General features: G+C 40.4%; 1 protein-coding gene across 2 annotated transcripts in view; it reads left to right on the top strand.

Annotated features, from left to right (window-relative positions):
- SLC35F1 (solute carrier family 35 member F1) overlaps window positions 1–16,262 on the top strand; it is a 251,348-nt gene that overhangs the window by 124,858 nt on the left and 110,228 nt on the right. The gene's annotated exons all lie outside the window — the stretch shown is intronic.

Below are 16,262 nucleotides of genomic sequence, written 5' to 3'. Positions count from 1 at the left end.
TGGGTCAAGATAAAGGTAGTTTATCCCAGCCAGACCCAGTATGACCCCCAAGGACCTTGCAGACAGGCAGTTCTCTTAGCAATTTCTTCCCCTTCTGACAACAGTGCCAATTCCCAGCCATTCTCACTTCCTTCTGAAATACAGCAGTGTGCCCTCCCAACTGGGTAGTCCAGTACTGCCCCAAACATTCATTAGACTAACCCAAAGATTAAGCAAGCAATTAAGCAAAGATTAAGCAAGTGATTACTTTGATGTTTCTCATTGATTTGATCTCTCCCTGTGCTCAGTCAGCAGCCTCTCAGCACCCCAAGCAGTCCCGTCTCTGTGTTTGGGCTTGAATTGTTTTTAACAGGTTGTGCAGATGAATTGGTATGTTTATTATTGTGTAAATCACATGATCTTCATTTGCTCAGAATGTTATATGTACAGAACTGTAAAAACATTGACCTTTGTGTAATGTTTGTGCAGAAATGAATATTACTATTGTTATTATTTCTTCCTTCTCAAAGTCTTGTTTGAGAAAAGAAATGATGTTTAGACTCCCATAAGTAGTTTCTTCCACATTGTAAATTGGATTTTTAATTCTGATCTCTGACTATGAAAAAACATTGTCCATTTGGCCACAAATGTTCTTTCTTGAATTGAAATACTCTTGTTGAAGGTTTCTGAAGCAGCACCTTTTGAACTGTTTTAAACAGGAGGAGGATAAATTGATGATATAATGAGTATTCCTAATCTCTAATTTCCATAGTTTGATGAATTTCAGTATAGCATGTTTCATTAATATTATATAAGAAAATGATTTGCAGGCAAATTAAGTGGTTGACACAGGTACTAAATAATAAAAGCATATAAATTAAACTCAAGCACACGATTAATTACAAGATTAATCTCTCTCATCTGGTCCCACGATATCTCTCAAGTATGCATGCATATACATAATCATATTAGTTGAGCATAAAAATATTTATATGTACACCTTAATATCATACTGATGATATTCTGAACCTCACGTAGTTGTGCAGTACACACAGGTGAAGTGGGATACTTCACAAGAGCATAAACTGAAAACTAGCAAAAAGTACTATCTGGTTCTTATATTACTCTCATGTTTGAAGGGCCATATACTACCTACTTTTGCATAGTAAGATGCATGCAGTAAGGAAGCTGTAACAGCAGTGTGGCATGAATTGGTGGCCATTGATACCAAAACTTTTCCATAGACTGCCACTGTTTTGTTCAGATAACTTCCCGTGTGAAGCCCTCTGATGTCTGTCCGGGCACTTGTTGAGGGAGCAACAGGGAAATAGTCACAATGAAAAAAAAATCCTCCTCATTAATTTCATGTAAAGCTGAACATTTGAAGGGCCATTGTCATGCCAAATTTGGTTTTTGTGGGTAAAGATGTTTTTGCAGCTGCAAACAGTCTTCTATGATGTCCTTTCCATCTGGCTTCCCAAGAAAATAAATCTTCTTTATAAAGAACAGAATCTGAAAAAGCAGAATGACGTCCTGTTCAGTAAATCATATTTATTGTCTTTCACAAGTCTAAACAACTTTTCAGTCTTGTTCTGGATTTCCCTGCTCCTGCTTGGGCAGGCCACTGGGATGTTTTGACCCGCAGCCAAATTTCCATGTGGGGAACTGAGGAGTGAGTGCGGTGGCCTTAGGAAACATGCTTCCAAGTCACGGGGAGCCACGTCTTGGCCTCAGGTCACCAGCGGTCCAAGATCCCGGATCAGCTGCACCTGCTTAACTCAGATATAAACATGGATCCGTGTGTTCAAACTGGGCCTTATAAATAAAAGCATTTGACTTATACAGAGTAATTTAACTGTAATTTAGTTAAATTTTAGTTCAATCCATAAGTAAACTAAGGAAGGAAATGAAAAGCTATTTTATTTTTTTACGTCTACAAAGAATTTAGGTGCTTTACAGCCCCATATGGCCCTTGTCAGAAAGTCCCTTCCAAACATAAATTAACCAGTGCATGTTGCTCAAAAGCAATGTGTAAGGTACCAACAATCATGTTGCGGTATGGCCTGCATGAATATAATCCCTTAACCCAGTGCGTGTGCTGTATATGATGAGTGTGTCATTTGATTCACTCATGTAGTTTATGAGGGAATTTCTGCCTTTTCTCTGTTTCTTTTATTTCGTACTAGAAAAAACCCCATCAATGGAAAATGAAATGCATATTGTTACAGTGAAATCCTATTTAATGGCTAACTTCAATTCCAAAAGGCAAGGACAACAGAGAGCTGAGGCTGGGATTTTATCCTTCAGTTATAGCTACAGCCTTAGACGCCTTTCAGAGGGGTGGTTTCTGGAGAGCAAATGCTATTGAATAACACAGAAATTCTTCCCCTTCTTTTTAATGCTAATGGTGGGTTTATGCATGTATTTTTGTAACAGTAGCTGGGTGAAGCTTTAGAACAGAGTGTCTTAAATGTCACACACAGAAAATTATTTAATCCCTGATTTTTCCTCACACTTTTCATTTCAACTGTCAGACTGACCCCCTGCTCTCTTTGCTCCAAGCACAGATCTAAACTGTGCTGGGAGGGGAGATAAAATAAACTTGCCAGCTGAAGGTTGCGACCACGCTTGTATATGTCTGGGAGGCGAAAAGATCCTCTGCTAAAGAAAAGCAGTTTGTTTGTGAGGAAGCCTCCCTGCGCCCCAATGGACTTTTTACTTCGTTTTTGAGAAGCCATCATTTTGCAGAGATGCGTGAGCTGGAATGATATCCTTGGTAGCTGTCTTTACAGGAGACTGGCTTCTTCAGAGGGCAGTTTCAGCTTTTGCAGGCTGCTGTTTGATCCATGTGCATGAGGGTGAACCAGTATGAGTACCACTGATGAAGCACTACCTGCAGAGCAACCCAGGGGATCATACTGGAATACTATTTTCCAGTCCCAGTGATGGCGAGGTTGGCACACCTGAAGGATGTAGGGAAGAACAGAGCTATGCCTCCTCTGTACCCGTCACCATCAGGAGAGTAGTGTGGTGCTGATTAACTTCCCAGCATAAACTGGGAAAGCCTCATGAAGCTGATCTCATTTACTGCAGCTGGACATCGATTCTGATCCATGTTCTTTTGGTTCAGGGGTGTATTTTGGCCTGCCATTGCCCTGTGTATGGGAAGAAGACGGCATATTGCCCACCACACACTGAGGAGACGCTCAGTGGCCTGGTTACAGCCCACTCGTTGCCGGTTCAGGGCTGGGAAGGCAAAAATATACCCAAATCCCACTAAAAATGTCTACTGTACATGACTGAGTTTTCTTTTCTTTTCTTGCATATCTGAAATACAGATGCTAATATCGTGAAGAAATTGCAGTAAAGCAATCTGGGAGGCAGGGAGCATGGGCAGATCAATGCTCTGTCAAAATGTCAGACCCAGTTTATCTCCTGCAAAAGGACCTTAAAGCTCCCCTTTCTTCACAGGTTTCATTTTACTTTAAGTGAGTCATCATTTTCATCTTTTAGGTCATCGGTGGCTTTGGTTGTACATTTGGCACCACAGCAGGATTCTGTAGGTCAGAAATTTCTTAGTCCCGACCCTCTAAAAACCCACTGTTGATACCTTCCCAGATCACTCACATTTGTTTTTTATTTCAAACATCTTGCAATTTTAAACTCTACTAAAAACAGCAAAAATGAGATCAGTGCCCTTATGTTTTTTCAGCTCAGCCTGTTCCATCACTGTGTGTCAGGTCTGTAGTAAATTTACAGTGTTGACAGAGGCAGTCATGCTGTTTCACCAAATTGAAAGGAAGAGAGGAAGGGAGAGATTTATCTTGGAGCCTGAGGGTAGAGCAGTAAGCCAGAACCATCACACTCATACCTAAAAATGAAGAACTTTGTGTTGCAGAGAGCTGGACTTTTCATTTAGCAGGAGGTGAATTCTCTCCAGTTGTAATTTCCATTCAAAATACTTTTTTTCTTTTTGAATTATGTGGAATAGAAATTTGAAGGCAGATGCAGAAGTCTGGACCTCCCGTGTAGTTTTGGCTGGGTAATGGCCATCACTGCTGTGTAGTGAGCAAACAGCAAAAGCAAGGAGAAGGAGAAATACCTGCACTCTACGTCCCTTTGAGGAGTCTGGCTTTGCAGGGGTCCCTTTCACCGAGTGCTTCCTTTCCTGCAGACCCGTGGTATTGCAGAAGTGGAAGGGCAGAGAGGACCTGTGGAAGCAACCACGGATTATTGCTGCATGAGTTTTAGTCACCCAACTTGAAAAGCCTTAGAGGGACCTTGTTTTGAGAAAGGACCAGTTGCAGACATAGAAGCAAACTCAACAGCTTTCAAGCCCTGTAAACAGGGCACTCAAAATCAGCCCCATCCCTAAAGTATTGACTTTGCCCAGATCTGCAGAGGGATGTGGAGGTGGTGATGTTGAACTTTGTTATCGTAATTTTTGTGTACTAACTCTTGCAGCAGAATTTGTAAGCCTGCGTTAAGCACTGTAATTCCCTATTAAGGGAAACCAGATGGACCAGGAAGGGCGTAGCCTACTGAAATTCCTCATTGCTGCAATCCTGGGGTAGTTACCTACCTAAACCAGGGCAATCCTGGGGTAGTTACCTACCTAAACCAGGAACTGACTCTTCATCTGTTCCTCTGAGGTTCCTCTGGAGGTGGAGCACAATCTTTTCTTCCAGAAGGTGGTACTCTGCTCTGTGAAACAGATGAACCCTTAAATTGTTTGCCTAAGTAGCTTCTGTGGTCTCGTTCTGAGTATTAACCACCAGATTAGAGGTAGGTCTGATGGGGGTGTTTTCTGTTCCTCCTCCGTGAAATTGTGCCACCATGAAACTAATTATGCAGGCAAGACGAAGCTAGAGAAAGGCACTCACTCAAAAGGGGAAAATCCTGGCCTCTGTGCATTGAAGAATGGTTGGGAAAAAAGTGCATAAAATTTTAATGTCCTTGGTTTTCTCATAATATCCATGAGCAAGCAACTTTGAGCATTACTCCTGCCTGAGGGGCTGCAGATTGAGGCAGTGGTGGGAACCCACACGTGGGAAACAGTGAAAGAAGGTCAGGGCCTTGAAGAGTTGAAGTCAGAATGAGCCACAGGCACATGAGCATCTCTCCTTTGAAGCAGCTGGAGATTTGGGAAAGTGCACAGCAGCTTAGTGCCCTCCTCAGTGAAATGCTAATGTGGATATCCTTTGTTTTTCTGTACCAGGGCCAATTTAAGGACACTTTTCTTAAGATTCTTTTACGTGTTTTAAGCATGTAGACAATAGTTGGAATTTACTGTAAAAAAGATTCACATTTATAGGAATTGCACATGCCTACTTGGGGAGAAAATGTGGCCCACTGAAGCAGGGATTTTTCAGTTCTTCTGACTTCCAATGTTATTGAAAACATCACTGATAATTTTCAGAAAAATTGCAAATAAAAAAAAAGTAATAGTTGTGTTCTGAAGCATTACATATAGTTAGTTTTATCCAAGCAAAAGATTTTGTAAAATCCAGGCAGATCAATTTGATTTTTAAATTAAACTTTTACATTAGATATGAAATACTTTGTAGTAATTTTATTTAATATCTATATTTTGCAGATATACTGATATATTAAAAAAAAAAGAAAAAAATTCTACATCTTCTAATAATTGAACTAGTAGTTTTAGTTCTCCAAAAGCCAGCCGCAATCTTCATAGATGCACCTTTGCACTTCCCATAGGCATACCTGTTGCTTTTTTAACCTCTAATTTTATTGGAGAAACAAATAAACTCTAATTGCTTTAGGTGCCTAATTGTGGATGCACAGCCAGTACTCAGAAGTGCACACACTTAGAGTATGCAGTTTACGGGGACAGAAATTCAGGAACAACTTTTGCAATTTTCAGGAGCATCAGGAAAAATCTGAAATCATCCATCATACTATCATACTGACTCACATACATACCATTTTCTAGGAACTCTACCTAATTTTCCAAGCCCATACTTCTTGTTTCTGACAACACTGAATTAAGTTACAGTAGCATCTATCAGTTGAGGAATCTCGAGTCATTTAAACTTATTTTCCATCAGACCGTTCAATCAAGATTGGCTTATCAGTGGCAGGGACATAGCAGGAGCTGTAATGCTTTTCACCTCCTTCTTTATCAACTGTCTCTCAATAGCTGTAAGACTTAGTCCATAAACCTCCATCAGTTTAAACTGTATTAGCGCTGTACAGTAATGGCAAGAGAGCAATAAGAAGTGATGTTGTACTTCTTAGGGCACTAGTGAGCTATTTTTCTTGATACTGGGGATCATCCAGGTCTACTACTGTAGGCTCTCAGCTTCTCTGAGAAAACCGGGAGCTAATGACCATCTTACCTGAACTGGAACTTTTAAAAATGTTTCTCATATTATCTAAAGATATTCATCACTGTATTTATAATGTCCTGAGCCTCAGGCATAAAAACCACTGCAAGTGAGATGAACTAATGAAATTTGACAGAGAACTTAATTTTCTCCAAGAGACAGAGAGCCATCAGTCCTTCCATGTCCCAGTTTCTTCCAACAGCTGAAAGCTCAAACTGGTGCATTTGGAACAGAGTAAGAAAAAGTATCTATCTCTTAAAAAGACATCTATCTGTGTGCTTTATTCTTGAATTATAAAAATAATGGTGATCAGCAGCCCAATGACTGCCTGGCTTTCATAGGCTAAAATGTAATATTTTCAGCAGCTGTCATATTTCATATGGAGTTCTGGCCTGAGAAATTACGGCTCACACTTCATCCTTACTTGAATCCCTTATTCTATTCCTAAGACTGGAAATCTCACTTTTTAAATTAATTTCTGGAAAATTATGGAAGAGGAGTTACTTGTTTAAAAGTACCATATTCCTCAATTAGTGTTTGTAACTAGTTTTGTAAGCTCTCATGTGGAAAGTTAATTCTGTCATTTATTATCCCAATTTAGATCAGATCTTTAGATCTAGGAGTCTTAATTTCTCTAGTCATACTTGGGTAGACAGTGACAATTTATAAAAATTTATGGGCTGCAACTAGCTTCGGTCAGTTTATTTGGCCAAAATAATCTGAAGTGCAATTCTTTTATTGCATGGTCATCTATAATTATATTTTTGATTGCATCAGAAAGGTTGGAATATTTTTTGAATTTGAAATTTTTCAGTCTATCCAGTGCTCCCTAGACTGGGAACTCGCCAAGAACTGTATAAGGTGAGACCTTCATTCTTAAAGAGAAAAAGGCTGTGGTGCTCCAAGTCCTGTGATTTGTAGCTGAAAAAGCACTAGGAAATTGCTGACTGGAAGGCAGCTGGCTGTTTCAAAAGTTAAGCATGTTTTTAGGATAAACTTGCATTTTTTGCTTGGTTGCCTCACTGGGAGGATGAAGCTGACTATTAACAAGTTGCACCAACACCCCCCCACCCCCCAGCCTCTAATTTGCCTGTAATGACTGGAGTCCATCAAGATAGTAGCATGGAAATTATGTCACTACACTTTCCTTTGCTATTTTTAATGTATTTCTTATTAAAAAAATAAAAAAAAATAGAAGTGCCTTCTTTGCACTTAGAGTCAGTGCAACAGATTGTTTCAGCAATATATTGCTAAATATTAAGTGCAGGGGTAAGTTTTGTCTGTGTAAGAATAGTCTTAAAAAAATTCCAGTTCCTTTGTTATTAAAGAATTGTAAACCACATGTATTTGTGGAGCATGCGGGGGGGGGGTTGTGTGTGTGAAGTTGGGGGTAAAAGCTTATCATAAATGAAACCCATTTTCAAGAATTGCTGTAATTTGCAATGCACAGGAGCTGGGAAATGTATTAGGTAAGATCTCATCTTAAGAAACCACACCAGAGACTCCCAAGACTTGCTGAATATGAATTTGCTTTGTTTTTATCCGAAGCCAGCAATCTGTGCTGGTCCCTCAAGCTGTCACTTAAAAGCAGCGGAACCTGAGTCAGCCACAGCTTTGGGGCCAAAGTAGCTAGACCTTGAATTTTAGTGAGCTTCCCAAAAGGCTCTTAAATTCAAGCCCAGTTGTATCTGAATAGAAATTAGAACCTTAGTGCTTTAAATAGAAAAACCTCAGAGCAACTGGGAAAGCCAAAAGGTGAAGGATAAGAAACATGCACAGCTCCCTCCTTGCCCAGCGTGTCCTTCCAGTCAACATGGTGACTGCCGGGGCTTCAAGACCAGGCTGGATGAGGCTTTGAGCAACCTGTGGGAGGTGTCCCTGCCCATGGAAGTGGGGTTGGAAATAGATGATCTTTAAGATGACCTTCCAACCCCAACCATTTTATGATTCTATAATCCTCCAGCTCTTGGGAAGCACCAGCCGTGTGGCCAGGTCTGGCTGTCCCTTCCTTGCTCCTCTGGGACGCAGCATGGGCTGCAGCCTTCGGCTTCACACCGTGACTCTCTTCTGCCTGCCCTGGCCTGCCACAGCCTTCTCTCTGGGGCCACCGAAGGCAAAAACAACCCCACTTCCCTCCTGTGGGGCCTGTCCAAGTCAGTGACTTGTTACAGAAACATCGTGGATAACTGGGAACATGAAGATATAGCCGATGCCGTGCAGTACGGAGCTTTGCGCTGCTGAGGTAATATCTGGAAGGTTTGGTCCAGAGCTGCAGTGGGAGTAAGGAGGCGGTGAGGAGCTGGGGAGGTGGGAAGGGTGAGGGTGACGAGAGCAAGATGGCGCAGAGCTCCCCTCCTCTCCCCAGCTTAAGGCCTACAGACTTTTAACCATAGTAAGAAGGAATGAATTTTGCCCGCCTGAAAGGGCTCAAAGCCTTGCTTGAAAAAAAAAAAGTAAGTATTTTTTAGCTTAGTTGAGGCACAGAGCAGAAAACAGATGAGAAACTCATGCGTAGCGTTTTACTTCTCTACTGGCTTTTCTTCAAAAATGAGGCCTAGGCTGTCAAGGCCTGGAGCTCTTCAGACCAGCCTGTAGATTTGAGATGCATGGAGTCCACACTGCTATCTTCTTGTAAAGAGATTAAAGTGTTCACACTGGGAAAACAAAGAGCTAATCCTCTCAAGATACTGCAGAGAATCTGCGTTTCTTTGGAGCATCAGTGGGAGCTTGAGGTGCTCTGCCAGTCACCGTGTAGAAAATTCACCCTTTGTGCCAAGATCAAGTACAAAGCCTAACCATCATTTAAATGCAACTGAAGATTTCAAAATAATGACTCAGTAGGAATTAAGTGATGGATAGGCTTGGTGTTGCGTGGGTTTCACTCTCTGATTTGTTATTAGAGTTATTCATATTCTAATGCAGCACATGGGTTTAGCTGGGATTCAGGCTTTGGTATTTCACTGTTCAACAATAGCTTGATGCCTATATGCTGAAGATATTTTAGGTTGCTTTGTTCTTCCTTGCTAGAATATTAAAAAAAATCTTTTGCTTAGACCTTCAAGGCCATTATATTTTCTTGAGACACCATCTAGAATGATCGTGGAGAATATACCCTATGGGAGTAATTGACTAATAGAATAAACGCAGTACATGTACCAATTGTGTTATTATCAGTATATATGTGGGAGAGCTTGGTTGCTCTTTAGTGCTATGAACACTTTATTATAGAATATTGTGACTACTTCTGTAAATTGCTCTAAAGCAGCGTGCAGCAGCTTTGATGCATGAATTGAAGATACTTACTGCAGTCCTGACCTTATTGAGAGAGGCAGAGGAGGGAAGGGTTGCATGTGCCAACTTGTAGAATTTCTCCCCTGTGTAACAGACATGTCAGAATAACGGGAAAATAAGAAAAGAGAAGAAAAGAATCTTGTTCTCTAGATGTATCTCTAGATCTGAAATCTCTAGATTTTGGAGCAATGCAGGACTAATAGGAGGCTTCATATGCTTAAGACCTATTAGAAAATCTGAAGCTTTAGCTTTCAATGACAGCTCAGTTGCTGTCCTGAAAAATAGTTTTACCAAATCTTGTTACACTATTCTTTCCAAGCTGCCTACCAATGTGTGTGTTAAGCGCGAAGGGGCAAAATATGCAAGCAATGTCCGTGTCCTTATTAAGCAGCTATTCAAATGCAGGGTGGTGTGGGAACTTAGGAACTTGGCCACAGTGGAAGCACCACCGTGGAAGCAGCTGCATCTTCTGTGTGTGTGTGTGGTGTCTGTGTTTGTGTGTGTGTGTCTGTTAGCATTTGAGGTTTTGACATGTGTGCCTTCCTGGTTTTCCTATGTTAACATGCATCAACGTTTTTATCGATAGGTGTTTAAGATAAGATTCCACCTTTAAGCCTTTAAATAAATTTGACTGGATTCCTATAGGGTTATAACTTCAGCTCACTTGGAATCAAAGTAAAGTTTTTAAGACCGTGTTTTATTTTTCCTTGCGCTTTTAGAGAAACACACTAAAATGCACTCAAGTGGAGAAGCTTGGCAAAATCACAGTGCTGTGACAGACTTCATCAGCTTCGCTATGGCATAGCAGTAATCAGTCTGTAAATGAAGTGTATCAGTTTTTTCTTTTTTTTAAATACACGGTTGGAACATTTGGAGCGATAACTTTGTATAGCAGTCATTACCATCATGGAGAAAGCGTGGTCCCGCCTGCAGGCCTGCTCTAACAGTGCTGTGGAGCAGCCTTTACAGATGCGTTCCTCCAGTGAAATCTCAGCTCAGGAAACAGACTGCTAATCTCTTGTCTGCTGGAGCCTGTGGCATGTTGGAGAATTAACACACCTCATGCTAGAGATTAAAAGTAGTGGTAGCCTCTGTTCTTTATCCTCTGAGGTACTCTTTAACTGAGGCAGTGGGGACCTATCAGTGGAAAGAGACCAAATAAAGTACAAAAGAGAGGAGGGAAAGCAATTTAGTTAAAAGAAAACTGACATGGAGAGTGCTTTAAAACAGGATGTAGTGTCAGAATAAAACAGGCCTGAATGTTTAAATCACTTGGCCGCCCTCTGCATTGTCATGATTCTCCAGCATAGAGCAGCTGTGATGGTGTGGCCTCTTCTGAATGTTGCAATGCATTGATTTTCTGTTGTGAGCGGTGTTTTAATGTTCTGGGGAGGACATGGAAATGAACTAATAGCCAAAGATAAATGTTTTAACTTTATGAAAAATAATTCCAAGAGAACCTGAGGATAGCTCTTTAGTCTTTATATCATGCCAGTGTATATGTGCTAGGAACCAAGCACTAGCTTCAGAGTTCTTTGATATGAGAATGTCTCTGCTCTGCCTTCAGAAGTTTATGGTGTTATTACGGCTGATAAACAAGGAGAAACTCAAGTGACAGAAATTTCCGTATGCCTGGAAGAGCAAGTAAAAATGATGCACAACAACTACCAGCCCAGGCATTTAAACAGAATTAAATGTCTCCCAATGCAAAGATGAGGCTTTGTCTTTTGGCTCCACTTTTAAAGAGGCGATAAAAAAGTATTGTTTAATTTCTGTTAGGATATCATGAAAAACCCAAGATACATGTCTAGCAGTGTGACACCTGGAGGCTTAGGAGTAATTCTGACGACCTTCTTACTTCAAAATACCCGTCTGACTCAATAGGAAGTGTTGGACAGATTAACTAGCAAGTATGGCTACAGTGAAATTAATTTGATTGGTTCCAATGCAGGATTTTAATTCAAGCAAAAAAATTCAAGGAGCAGGCCTTAGATTGATGGTTTACAGGAGAATAATGTCTTCATTTTGCTCTGTATTAGTGAATGGCTGTTGATAGAATGAGAGGAAATGGCCTCAAGTTGTGTCAGGGGAGGTTTAGATTGAATATTAGGAAAAATTTCTTCACCAAAAGGGTTATCAATTGTTGGACCAGGCTGCCCAGGGAGGTGGTTGAGTCTCCATCCCTGGAGGTATTTAAAAGACATGTAGATGTGGTGGACTTGGCAGTGTTATTTTAGTGGTTGGATTCAATGATCTTAAAGGTCTTTTCCAACCTAAGTGATTCCATGATTCTATGCATTCATGAGATCAAAGCTGAGAGACAAGATGAAGATCTTCCGCTGATTTAACTTGACTTGAGTAGATGCTGTTGATCTTTGTGAGGGAAGATGGGTTTTTTGAAGAATTGCTTTATTTTGATTTAAATAGAATACAAGTAGAGAAATAGAATAGCACTCAATTCAAGAGAAATTGGACCCTGAAAGGCAGAAGACCTCACTTTTATAAAGCTTTCTGTAGTGAGACTCTTTTTGGTGCTACGTTTGAAGGCACTCAAACCATACAGCTTTTCTTCAAGATATGAATGAATGTTGCTTCCTCAGTGAATGAGTGTAGCCAGCATGATAGATCAAAGACTTAGGGAAGAAATAATCCTTTGTTCCAGTCTTTGAGTAGTGGAGGGTATGAAAACTAACAGGAAAAATGGTGCAGGTAGGAGCCGTGTTGCATATTTCAACAGTATTTGAATCATATCAATTATGATATTTAGGAAAGGTACGAATGAGTGCCAGAGGTGCGAGCAGTGAGTGAGTTGCTTTTTGCTCTGTCAAAGGAACTAGTAGGTTTTCCACAGCTGTTGTAAGCTTCTTTTCAATGTTTGCTTACTGCTTCTTCTTAAAAAAGAACGGGTATGTTATTCTTATGCAGGTATTAAAGGCTGTGGAGCTAAGGCTCTTATCATTGTTGCCAGAAAAAATGAAATACAGATAATGCTATCAGGCATTTTCTGTACAATTCAGGCATCTTACACTGGTTATTAGGGTTATTGTATTATTCTTTGTTGCTGCTGACATTGTCACTAATTGAAACAAGTAATTGAAGATTTGTTTCTACTTTTCTGCTTGGAGAAAGACGAGTTGTTCTCTTCCCTTCGCTGAAGGCAAAAATCAGCGTTTTATTGATCTTGTGCTTTGGTTTCTCTTATTTATTCAGTTCACCTGTTTTCCATGATAGTGGTTAGTGTCTGTTGCAACTTACACTGATGAGAGGAGGGGAGCATACCAATTCTTCTGTGCCCCTAGGGTCATTCATGTCTGTAGTGGACATATCTTTAGGTATGGCAGGAGAGTTAATGTGGGCATGAAGAGTCTTAGGAATAACTATACTGTATAAAATGGATCATCTTTGCTTGAAGTCTGAGCACTTCATGGACGTTTGAATTAGTTCTACTTGAACATACAAAATGCTACTCTCTGCACTGACGAGATAATAAAAGAAGAGATGTATCTTTCTATGTCATATATAATCTGTGAAATGTTTAAGTTCTGAATGGAGGAGGAACACAACAGCTTGATTTCTGAATGAGTTCTCTTACATAATTAAAAAGTACAAATGTATGCAAAAATCAGAGACAAGCAGTACGTATTCCATATCATTCATGCAGTCAGTGTTTTGAAAGCCAGTGGCATTGACAGTAGTACTTGCACTGGTCTTCCACAAAGTAGTTTTCTGCATTTTTTACATTCTGTAATTATTCAAAAGACAATTTCTACTTAAAGGCTATTTCAAGCTACAGACATTATACTTTGATCCACATCCAACCTTTATGTACAGACTTGGAAGTTCATAGTCTTACTCTTGTCCATGTCTGTTGTTACTGAACTCCTAATTACGTTTGTCTTCATTGAGGACTTCAGTAATACAACAGTGAATGGAATTTTGGACATATTTTGTAATTGACAGAAGACATAGAAATCTATTCTAAATGACTTCTTTGGAAGAAGACCATAAAATCTGAATTACCTTGAATTACCTTCTTGTTTGTATGTTTATGAAATGTAAAATATAGAAGCTGAAGATAGGCTATATATATATAAGGCTGTAGACAGCTGCTTGAAGTCTTCAGGAAAACTGCCACTTGTTGATGTGGTTGAATGACTTTCCAAAGAATCAACTATATAAAAAAAAGTGTGTTTTATAAATTGCTAAATGGCAATGACAGAATCAAAATGTACTCTGCAGAGGGCTACAGTTACCATATACAGCCTTGAAAAATTACCTGTTGGTTTTTCATTTTTTGTTGGTTGGATTTTTAATACAGAGGTCCGTACTGCCTGGTTAGGCCTGGTGACATGCCTGAATATAGACAGCTGAGATAAAAAAGTTATGCCTTTTTTAAGACCTCATCAGACTTCCTACCAGTCTGAAAAAATGTAATGATTAGTGATGTCCAACAGCTAACTGCCATATGGAGCAAGGAATACATTACTGGGAAAATCCTTTCATGAGTGAGGATACATTTATTTTTCTGTAAATCTAAGTAGGATCCAAGATGCTTCTTTCCAGAACAGATGCAGTCCCACAATGGATGTAATACAGCATTCGCTCATGGGCATAGCTGAGATACAGAAAACAGCTAATAACCACCTGCATCCAGTGTAAAGCGGGCAACACATTTAGAGATACAGATTTGTAAACACTTAATTTACTAATGAAATAACTCCAAAAACTGCAGTAAGCAAGAGGACAGCCCTGTGTGAAACTTCATTGCAGGAGAGGACGTAGGAAACACTAACCAACTAAATGAAGAACTGTAAACAAGTTTACAAGATTCATATGTGGATTTAAATTGTGGTCACTATTCAAATTTCCTATTCCACATCAACAGCATTGCAGGTAATGGCAGGAGCTGAGGGTCCATAGTTTTGGCAACATTCGCATTGTAATCTCGGATGTCATCTCCATGGAGTATTGTTTGTTCCCCATGGTTATGTTTCACAGTAGAGCGAGTAACGTGAAAGTGGAGGCAGCAGTTATGGAGCCCTACTTGCTACTTATCCAGCAGTCTCCCGTCAAAACACGGGGTTTAGCACTGTAAAGTTTGTTCTCTTACTCTCTGTGTCAGGCTGTTTGTCAGCGAGGTATGTTAGCTGCATGTAACTACCCAGCCTCCTGTGCCTTCCGGTGTCTGTTTGGTTGAATCACGCCATGGCTGACACCGAGACACATTAGTGGGAGGATTGTTTGTGAGAAAAAGGGAAACAAATTTGACACTTGAGTTTACTAGGAAAGTTGTTGCAGGAGCACAGATGCTCATTGCTGCCGAATACGCACAGCCGAGGTCAGGGAAATCTGTCAGGGAAAACAAAGCAGCCTTGAAGCAATTTTTTTTTAACTGTCTGGCAGAGGAGATCACACATGAAATATCGTTACAGCTGAGCAGAGTGCTGCCCTCCTTCCTCTGCTCCCTTAGGATTGCCTAATCCCCTTCCCTCATATCAGGCTCTAATGAGACGTTGCAGAGCGTGCTCCTCTCCCGCCTTCCCCTCTCCTTCGTGGCTTCCTCCAGGGACATACAGCTCTTCTTTTCTGGGGGCTGGGGACAGTGACAGCAGCAGCTGGCTGGGCTTGGACTAAATGTCGCCTTCCGATGTCCTTTCGCTCTCCCTTGCAGTTGTTGTGCTTGCTCCTCTTCCAGGCCAACACTTTTCCATTTCATTCTTCTGTGTAGCTGTGGAGCCAGCCTGGTCAGCATGAATGTACTGACACATGAAGAACCTGGGAAACCTCTTAAGGGTAATTTAAAAATATGCATATTCCTGTGCTGTGGGTAGAGGAGATCCTGTGACAAAAATTGGAAAAGCAGGATTGTTTGGACTGAATTGGGCTGTGCGGTTGGATGATAAATTCTGCAAGAAGAGTAAAAGAGATAAAGATAGTTGGAAGGGAAAAGGATATCACTGAGAAGACTGAAGAAGGGATATAAAAATAATATACAGTGTAAAAGGGTGGGCTTTCAGATATAGCAGTTTCTTGAGTAAAGAAGAAAAAACTACAGGAAGACAGAGAACATACACAAAAAGAGCAACTATCGGAGACCTGTGAAGAGAGAGAATGGGGAACGTTGTAATAGGGGACGCAGCGGAGTCTGGAGATCAAAGTCAAGAAAAACAGATTAAAGGAAGAAGCCAAACCAGAAAACACATTTTTAAGAACTAGGAGGAGACAGGAAGGGAAAAAGTGGAACCTCCTGCTCCCACCAAACAGAAGGGGAAGTAAGCAGTGACAAAGCAAAGCAAAGATACCTGTATTTGCACGATAGATGGAACGAATAGTTTATGCAACGAAATAGAAATGAAATGAGGGGAAGGAAGTTATACAGTAAATTCTTGTTGATGGTGAAACACAATAAAATCCTTTCTCTGCTTTTTATCTGTGGGTACTAAGTCCTACAAGAGCTGAGATTCCTGCTCTATCTGAATGATACTCCTGTTTTTTTCTCATAGGGAGGGTGCTCGAAGGAAGCAGTGCTGTGTTTTTGTTGATTTAAACTATCATTTATCCTTTGTGAAATGTGAAATGCGAAATTAAATGGTAGAGATGTACCATCTGCCGTTGTTTAATATGTGAATAAAAGCTAGTGTGTTT

The sequence above is a fragment of the Chroicocephalus ridibundus genome, chromosome 3, assembly GCF_963924245.1.
Source record: "Chroicocephalus ridibundus chromosome 3, bChrRid1.1, whole genome shotgun sequence".
Taxonomy (NCBI): Eukaryota; Metazoa; Chordata; class Aves; order Charadriiformes; family Laridae; genus Chroicocephalus; species Chroicocephalus ridibundus.
Note: the sequence above shows the minus strand (reverse complement) of the source record. Positions and strands in the feature narration are given on the sequence as shown.